Consider the following 9,909-nt stretch of genomic DNA (forward strand, 5'->3'; position numbering starts at 1 on the left):
TGCAATAAGAAATAAGAATTCTGCATAAGCTGTTCAACGTCCTTAAAACCTCAAGCAATGTAACCATCAACTTAAATTCATACTTCAGAATTCTCCACACAATTCGAAGTAGGAAACTTCAAGAATCTCAAGCATCTACAATTCTCCCCCACACTTAACCTTTATCCATATCTTGATCAAGTTAACTCATCAAGCAATTAAACCAAAACTCTAAATGAAATAAGAATGACAAGCAAAGAAATTCAAGAATTGGAATGCTAGATGAAAATGGTTAAAGAAAATTATGAGGGAAGGAATTGGAAAGTATAAAGAGAAACAAAATTGACAAAATCCTCAATTTCCATGCACACAAATGCTATTGTGACTTTGAAAAGAAAATAATCAAGTTCTAGAGTTTCAATTGCTATGAGTGCATGCCACACAAGAATATAATATTGTTTAGGCTTAAAGTGGTCCTCTCTAGGTATTATTCATGCAATCAAGCTCAATTGTTCACATTGGAATCTACCACCAAATTATCTAATATCATGCAAGAAAAGCATCCAATCATGTTAAATGACCTAAAATTGATGGTCAAATTTAAAACAACTTTTACCATCTTACAAATATTACTTAGAAAATTCTCATGGTGACTTTTATTCAAATGAAATGCTATGTACTTAACTAAATGCAAAGTATGAAAATAAAATGCAAATTGCAACGTATGAAACTAAAATGCAAATGAAAAGTATTAAACTAAAGACACGTATAAAGCAAGAATTTATTAACAAAGCATGAATTAAAACACAAGAGCAAGCAAAATTGGAACTAACTCCCCTTTCATTCCCTGTGGTTGAAGAAGGTTTAGAAGTAGTAGTGTTACGCTCCGCAAGTGTACGGAAATGTCGCAAGTAATATAAAAGATTATCGTATCCACAGGGACTGGAATAAGCACTAGAAATGTCTCAATGCGAATTAGCTAAACAACTATCCAATCGTTTCAAAAGCAAAGTAAAGGTAAACAAATCTAATCTTAAAGATCAACAAACAAGAGTTTAGTGTTTTGGGTTATGATAAAGGGAGATTCTAGGAGTTTCGGTTTCTTTGTAAGATTTCTTGAATGTAAATGGTTCACCAATTCTTATCCCTCAATTGCCAAACATGTAGAAAGTTGCCGGTTCTCTCTTGCAATAGACAACCGGCTAAGGACTGAGAAATGTATCTAAATAGGATTAATTAGACATGAACCTACATTGTCCTTACACAGAAGCGCACCTATTACTATGCCTTCCTCGGATATCAACATAGAAGCCCACAACTCATTAATCTATCAAGATACAAGAAACTAATCACAAGATCCATCCTACTCTCTTGAATATTCCCATTTCCTCTTCAAGATTATCTCTCAAACGTCCTTACACGGGCTTGCACCTGTCACGTGGATCCCTCGGATGATCGAGTGCGAGTTTATCTTTACAAAGTCCACAAGAAATCCAAACAATCAATCAAGAATGAGAATTAAGCGCAAATCACCATTAATCATTCAAGATCTAATTGATACAAGCAAGTCAATGTCATTGAAACAAGAAAATGGCAAATCCATAAGAGATTACATCAATCCATCATACAAATACTCCCTTAATCCTAGAATACAAGATCTACTCCATGAATCGAGGAAGAAAACCCGAAGAAATAGAGAATACAAGCATTTCTTAAATCCCCAATCCAAGAAATCAAGAAGAGGGGGAAAGAGAAAACCTATCTACGAAGAAGCCTCGTCTTCGGATCCAATCCTCGCTCCGAAGTCGAAATCGTCGAGATCTCCCTTAGAATCGCCCAGAAATCCTCCTAAGAATGGGAGGAAACCACCAAATCTTGCTTTCTCCCAAAGGGGAGAATCCCTTTCAATTCATGAAGAAGGGTTTAAATAGAGGAGGAATCGGGCCACACGGCCCGTGACACGGCAGTGAGATTCACACGGCCATGTCCAGCTCCTCTCTGCCAAAGCTGCACGGCTGTGACTCCACACCCTTCTGCTCTCTGGAAATGCTATACGGCCGTGTGGTGCACACGCCACCACCTGCTTAGTCTCTGGAATGCTACGGCAGTGTGTGCACACCAAGCCCCGCTGGTCTCTGGAAATTTCACACGGCCGTGTAGATCCACACGGCCATGTAAGGCTTCTGCTCTGGTTGGCTTCAAATCTTGACACGGCCGTGCGAGGTTCACACGACCATGTCATCTTCCTCTTCTGTTGGTGCCAAACTCCACACGGCCCGAGCTCCATACCAGTGCAGGGCCGTGTGAGGTACACGGCCCGGTGCTTTCTCCCTTTGTTTCCTCCAATGCATGCCCAAAGATGTAGATTCTTCACCAAATCGACTCCTGTGTACAGAAAATGCACAAAAAGCAGATCTCCGAACCAAAAGAGTAAATATGCTAAAAGGAAAGCTGGAAGTATAAAAATGCATAGATCAAGCATGCTCAAAATATGTAAATGTGCGTAAAAACATGCATAAAAGAGTATATAATCTACGCACATCACACCCCAGACTTAAACCTTTGCTTGTCCTCAAGCAAAATGCTGCAGTCTAAATTCATATGTTCTACAACACATTCATAAAACCCAGTGCACTTTCCTAACTCTATCAAAAAGTTTCATTAACAAGCTTGATCATGGAAACAAGTAAAGTATGGTTCAAGCATAAGAATCTTGTGCGCAGTGTAAAAGTAACTCAACACCCTTCAAGTTTCAATCCATGTCCTAGTCAAGTCGTCATCAAATTTGAATTCCTAGTGTTCCCAATGAAAGAAAAGTAACCAGTGATAGGCACTTACTCACCATTCACTTGGTTCATATTTCTCAACTAACCCAAGGTCTCAAAGGTGTGCTCAATCTCAAGAGAAGCTAAACAGTCATTTCCCCAGTAACCTAACTCGGTCTCAAAGGGGTGACTTGCTAGATTCCACTCATGACAACTGTTTTTTATATCCCTTATTATTCTTTTATTTATTTTTTTCTCTTTTTTTTTTTATAAGTGTTTGCATTGTGCAAAACTTATTCACAAATGTACTTTTAGCACACATGTTGGGATATTTTGATTTTTCCAAATGAGCTTTAATGATTTGAGCCTCATCCAGTAACCAAAATGAAAGTTGAGAAATCACCATGGAAACCAAGTACTAAGCAAACAAGATGAATCATGACTATTTCAATGACATCAACTATTCAAGCATCAAGCACAAGTGTAGTGAAGATAAAATCCTTAAGGTTGAACCAAAACTAAAACTCATCACCATAAGATTCTTAGCTTATTAATGCTTCCCAAGATAGAAAAAAGAACTACACAAAGTTTACTACTAGCATCATTCGAACATCATGAATCAAGACAATAATCGTGCTAACATTTCACTTGAATCCAAGAAAGCATATAAGTGAAGATTTGATGTTCTCAAAAATTTTTTTGCCATGATTATTTCAAAAACAAGCAAAATAAAGCAACAAGCAATGAAAATAAGAACCAACATGAAAAACTAACAAAAACTAAAAACTGAAAACCAAACTAAACAATACATGACACCCCCCCAGACTTAAACTTTTCATCGTCCCGATGAAATCAATATGGTGGAGGAGGTGGAAGATCAGGAAAATCAGGGAAGGAAGATGCAAAATCTTTAACAAACCATTTAACTGCGTTTCTAAAAAAATTATGATATTCAAACAATTTATCAATATCATCCTGCACAAATCTCATACAACCTCTAAGATCTTCATGAAATTCCATTTTAGCCCTATAAGCATTCATCATTTTAGAAATCTTATCACACAATTCTCTTTCACTCTTGAAACAATCTTGTAGCTTTTTAAACAGTTCCTCCTCCATAAGCTTCTTATCTTCAAGAAATTCATTAGTTGAATCTAAATCACTATGAATATTCTTTAAAGCAGAATTAAGTTCTTGAAACATAAAACTATGAATCTCTTGGTTATCCTTAGAAACATTTTTTTGAGTAAAAGTTGACAAAGCTCTAGATTGTTGCCTAGCTAACTTTAAACACCAATTCTCTTTATTATGAATTGTAGTAAAATCATGATTGGGCAATTTTAAAGGGAAACCATTTTTAACGACTAAACTAAATCCATGCTCTTCATGCTTAATCATTTTCATTGCTAAACATGAATTGAAATCCAACGTACAAAAACTCTCCACCACCTCTAATTCACTCAAATCACATCCTAATACTAAGGCCAATTGAGTAAGTAATCCCCCCAAAATAATAGGTGTGGTAGAATTTGATTTCCCTAATTTTGCCAAATGTCTAAGAAAGAAATAACCAGAATTAATTGGAACATTTTCGACCATTGCCCACAAACAATACAAATCTACAAGTCTTACCGATCCATCTTTGTCCTCCCTTCCAAATATAGTGTTTTTCATGACCAAATAAGCATATTTAAAAATAGGATTGATAATTTGGCAAACTCTGGAATTATGAGGATCAAATAACGGTTGTTCAGAAATTTGTTGCCAAAAATGTGAATTCTCAAATTGGGGCAAAATCACACACACATCATTCTTTGGCAACTCATAACAAGTATTAAAATCTCTCAACGTCCATTCATAATTTTCATTAAACAACCAAAATTTACACTTCCCCCCTCCTTGAACATTATCAACTTCTATTGAGCTTAAAAATTCAAAAACAATTCTAGGATAAGTAGGATATCTCATGTTCACTAAACCACTCCATCCTATCCTTTCAAATAGCCAAACTAAATCATCCTTAAACCCCAAAGTTTCTAAAGTTTCAACATCAAGAAACCTAGTGCCTAAAAGAGGTTGTTTACATAAGGATGAATATCTATACCGTTGCTCATCACTAGAGAAAACAATACCAAAGTCATTAGAAATACCTTTAAAGCAAACATTCCTCTCCTCACTTGCAACCACCTTCTCCTTCCCTTTTCTTGTGGCCGAAGTCTCCTCAATCACGTTTTCCATGGAAGAAAATCAAATCTCCTAAAGGAGAATGAGAAGGAAAAATTGGAAGAAGTAATTCAATCCTTTAGAAATGGGGAGATAGGGAAAAGGAGCAAGCGGCGGTACACGGCCGTGTGCCGCCCCCACCCCGTGCCCTAATTCCTTAAGAAGATGTGGATCAGGCCGTGTGATATCACACGACCATGATCATTTCTTATCGCACGGCCGTGTCTGTGACACGGCCCCCTTCCCTTTCTTCTCTGGATTCCAGACACGGGCCGTGTCTGAGACATGGCCCAAACCTCTTCTTTCAGGGGGTTTCTTCGCACGGCCGTGTCCGGGACACGGCCTATTCATCTTTCTCCTCGAGATTCCTTACACGGCCGTGTTCGGGTGGCACGGCCCCCAGCACTTCCCTTCGCTGCAACCTTTGCCAGGCCGTGTATAGAACACGGCCGGGCTTTGTTTTGCATCTAATCCTGAAAACAAAAATCAAAAACAAGTAAAAACCAACAAAATGAATTTATACTAGCTAAAAGAATTCAATCTGGAGGGCGAGGTTCAGAAAAATACAACCTTTGTACCTCTTCTATTTTCGTGCCGTGAATATATTTTTTCAGTCGTTGACCATTTACCTTAATTATCCCAAAATCTTTGTTCCAAATATCTACAGCTCCAAAAGGATAAACCTTCTTTACCTCATATGGACCCGTCCACCTTGACTTAAGCTTCCCAGGAAAAAGTTTTAATTTTGAATTGAACAACAAAACCAAATCTCCCACATTAAAGTCTTTACGAAGAATGTGTTGATCGTGCCATTTCTTTGTCCTTTCTTTGTAAGATTTAGCATGCTCATATGCATCCATCCTTAATTCATCAAGTTCGTTCAACTGAAGCTTCCTTTTCTCCCCTGCTTCTTTAAAATCCATATTCAAATTTGCAATTGCCCAATAAGCCTTATGTTCTAGTTCAACTGGAAGATGGCAAGGCTTATCATAAACTAATCGAAATGGGGTCATCCCAATAGGAGTTTTATAAGCAGTTCGATATGCCCATAAAGCATCATATAGTTTTAACGCCCAATCCTTCCTTGAAGTAGATACTGTCTTTTCCAATATGGACTTAATTTCCCGGTTAGATATCTCAGCTTGCCCATTAGTTTGAGGATGATAAGGTGTTGCTACTTTATGCTTCACTCCATATCTTCTAAGTAAGTTTTCAAACTGTTTCTCTATTAAATGTGATCCTCCATCACTAATAACTGCCTTTGGCACCCCAAATCTTGGAAAGATAATACTCCTAAATAATTTGATAACTGTTCTCGCATCGCACGTAGGAGATACCACAGCTTCTACCCATTTGGACACATAATCTACCGCCACAAGAATATACCTATTCCCATATGAAAGAGGGAAAGGTCCCATGAAATCAATTCCCCAAACATCAAATAACTCAACCTCAAGAATGTAATTTAACATCGTTTCATTTCTTCTAGTTATATTCCCAGTTCTCTGACATTGGTCACAAGATTGATCAAACAACTTAGCATCCTTGAATAAGGTTGGCCAATAAAATCCTGCTTGAAGAATTTTCGTAATCGTTTTTGAACTACCCAAATGTCCTCCATAAGACGAAGAATGGCAATGAAACAAGATATCTCTAACCTCTTCTTCAGGTATACATCTTCGATAAATCACATCATTGCATTTCTTGTACAGGAGAGGTTCATCCCAAACATAATTCTTAACTTCTGAAAAAAACTTTTTCCTTTATTGATGAGAAAAATCCGGAGGTAACACTCCACTAGCAAGGAAATTCGCAAAATCTGCGTACCAAGGAGTTTTCACACTTGATAAGGTTAGTAAGTGTTCATCCGGGAATATGTCATCAATAGGCAAATCAACATCCACCTCATTTTCTGACTTTTGAGATATTCTAGACAAATGATCCGCTACTACATTTTCAGCTCCTTTCTTATCCCTAATCTCAAGGTTGAACTCTTGCAAAAGTAAAATCCACCTGATTAACCTAGGTTTAGCGTCCTTCTTTCCAAGTAGATACCGGATAGCTGCATGATCAGTATATACTATTACTCTAGATCCCACTAGATAAGATCTAAATTTATCAATAGCAAATACCACTGCCAATAATTCTTTTTCCGTAGTAGAATAGTTTACTTGGGCTGCATCAAGTGTTTTACTTGCATAATGGATCGCATGCAAAATCTTATTTCTTCGCTGTCCCAAAACTGCTCCTACAGCAAAATCACTAGCATCACACATTATTTCAAAAGGAAGATCCCAATCAGGTGCTTGAATGACTGGAGCTGTTGTAAGAGCACTCTTAATTTTATTGAAGGCTTCAGTACATTCGCTATCAAAACAAAACTCAACATCTTTAATCAACAGATTAGTTAATGGCTCGGAAATCTTTGAAAAGTCCTTAATAAAGCGTCTATAGAAGCCAGCATGTCCTAAAAAACTCCTAACTCCTTTTATATTGATGGGTGGGAGTAATTTGTCTATTACTTCCACTTTTGCTGGATCTACCTCAATACCACGCTCTGAAATTTTATGCCCCAAAACTATTCCTTCCTTAACCATAAAATGACATTTTTCCCAGTTCAACACTAGGTTTGTATCTTCACACCTTTTTAGAACAGTAGAAAGATTTGACAAACAAGAATCAAAGTCATTCCCATAAACTGAGAAGTCATCCATGAAAACCTCCATAATTTTCTCTATTAAATCTGAAAAAACTGCCATCATGCACCTCTGAAAAGTGGTTGGAGCATTACAAAGCCCAAATGGCATCTGACGATAGGCAAAAGTACCATAAGGACAAGTAAAAGTAGTCTTCTCCTGGTCTTAAGGATGAATCGGAATTTGAAAAAATCCAGAATATCCGTCCAAGTAACAAAAATAAAAATGTTTAGCCAATCTTTCAAGCATTTCATCAATAAATGGTAAAGGGAAATGATCCTTCCTTGTTTCTTTATTCAACTTCCGATAATCAATGCATATTCGCCACCCCGTCACTGTTCGTGTTGAAATAAGCTTATCTTCTTCATTCTTGATAACAGTCATCCCTCCTTTTTTTGGAACCACGTGGACTGGACTCACCCATGCACTATCCGAAATTGGGTAAATAATCCCTGCATCAAGTAGTTTAATCACTTCCTTCTTTACTACCTCTTTTAAATTTGGATTTAGTCTCCTTTGATGCTCAATTGAGTTCTTGTACCCCTCTTCAAGTAAAATTCTATGCATACAGAGAGATGGACTAATCCCTTTTATATCATCTATTGTATATCCAATGGCCTTTTTATGCAACCTTAACTCATCCAACAGTCTCTTTGTTTCAAACTCATTTAACCGAGCATTAATTATAACTGGATAAGTAGAATTCGGCCCAAGAAATTCATACTTAAGATTTGGGGGTAATGGTTTAAGTTCAAGTTGAGGTGGTACTATTTCTGGAAAAACTGGCTCTTGTTCTATCAACATAGTCTCCTCCTCAGCCAAGCTTTCTTCTAACAACTCTTCATTGTCTAAAGACAGATCTTCCTCCTTATGATCACCAATACATACCCCCTTTTCTGTTGAAAATACTTTTTCGCCAAACGTTTTTGCTAATGATGCACAACACCAAGGAAATAATGTTTGGAAATCACTTTGATTCAAGATAAGCCCTTTTTCAACATCATCCTTTCCTCTAATGATATCCATTGTCAAGAATGAACTATCTTGCTCTGCCCAATCATTGGAATTTTGCGTGATTCTGCCAACTATCTCAAAAGTTTCTTCTAGACTTTTGTTCAAAAATGATCCTCCAGATGCTAAATCCAGTTGATTCTTATTTGAGAAAGAAAGCCCAACATAGAACAGATGCATAATTAACCATTTCTCAATTCCATGATGTGGACATGACTGCAGAAGAGAAGAATATCTTTCCCAGGCTTGGTACAAATTTTCTCCATCCAATTGCTTAAAATTTAAAATTTGACTTCTCAAATAAGTAGTTTTCCCTGGAGGGAAATATTGATTAAGGAATTTTTGCTCTAACTCATCCCATGTTCTGATACTTTGAGACTTTAGAGAATTGTACCATCTTTTTGCAGCACCCTTCAGACTAAAAGGAAAAACAAGCAGCTGAATAATATCAGATGAAACTTCTTCATATTTCAAAGTACAACAATATCTATAAAACTCCATCAAATGGGAATAAGGATTTTCAATCTCCAATCCTCCAAACTGAGTTTTCTGAACCATGGAAAAAAAAGATGGTTTGAGTATAAAATTTCTTGCTTGTATGTTAGGGTAAACAATTGCTCCCATTTGTTTTGCAGACTTCGGAGCTCCATAATCTCCTAGTGACTTGCACACCATGTTTAGATATTCTTGTTCTTCGATTCGCTTTTGCAGAATTCTTCTTTTATGGAAAGTTCTATCAATCTCAGGGTCAAAAGGAAAGAATTCCCCTGCAAAGTTAGATCTTCGCATACACAAGAACAAGATAGCAGATGGCAATTCGACACAAAAAGAAAAATAGAAGGATAAAAAATGCAGAATTGAATTTGTACAAAAAGAATTAACAAGAAGTGAAAGTTATACAAGAAAGTAAAAACAGAAATCTACTGATCAGTTACAACTATGCAATATGAAAGGAAAACAAATGTTATGTTTAGTCTAACTCAATTGATAATTCCTAATGTTATAGCGCAGTCCCCGGCAACGGCGCCAAAAACTTGTTACGCTCCGCAAGTGTACGGAAATGTCGCAAGTAATATAAAAGATTATCGTATCCACAGGGACTGGAATAAGCACTAGAAATGTCTCAATGCGAATTAGCTAAACAACTATCCAATCGTTTCAAAAGCAAAGTAAAGGTAAACAAATCTAATCTTAAAGATCAACAAACAAGAGTTTAGTGTTTTGGGTTATGATAA

Source organism: Zingiber officinale, chromosome 8A (assembly GCF_018446385.1).
Source record: "Zingiber officinale cultivar Zhangliang chromosome 8A, Zo_v1.1, whole genome shotgun sequence".
NCBI lineage: Eukaryota > Viridiplantae > Streptophyta > Magnoliopsida > Zingiberales > Zingiberaceae > Zingiber > Zingiber officinale.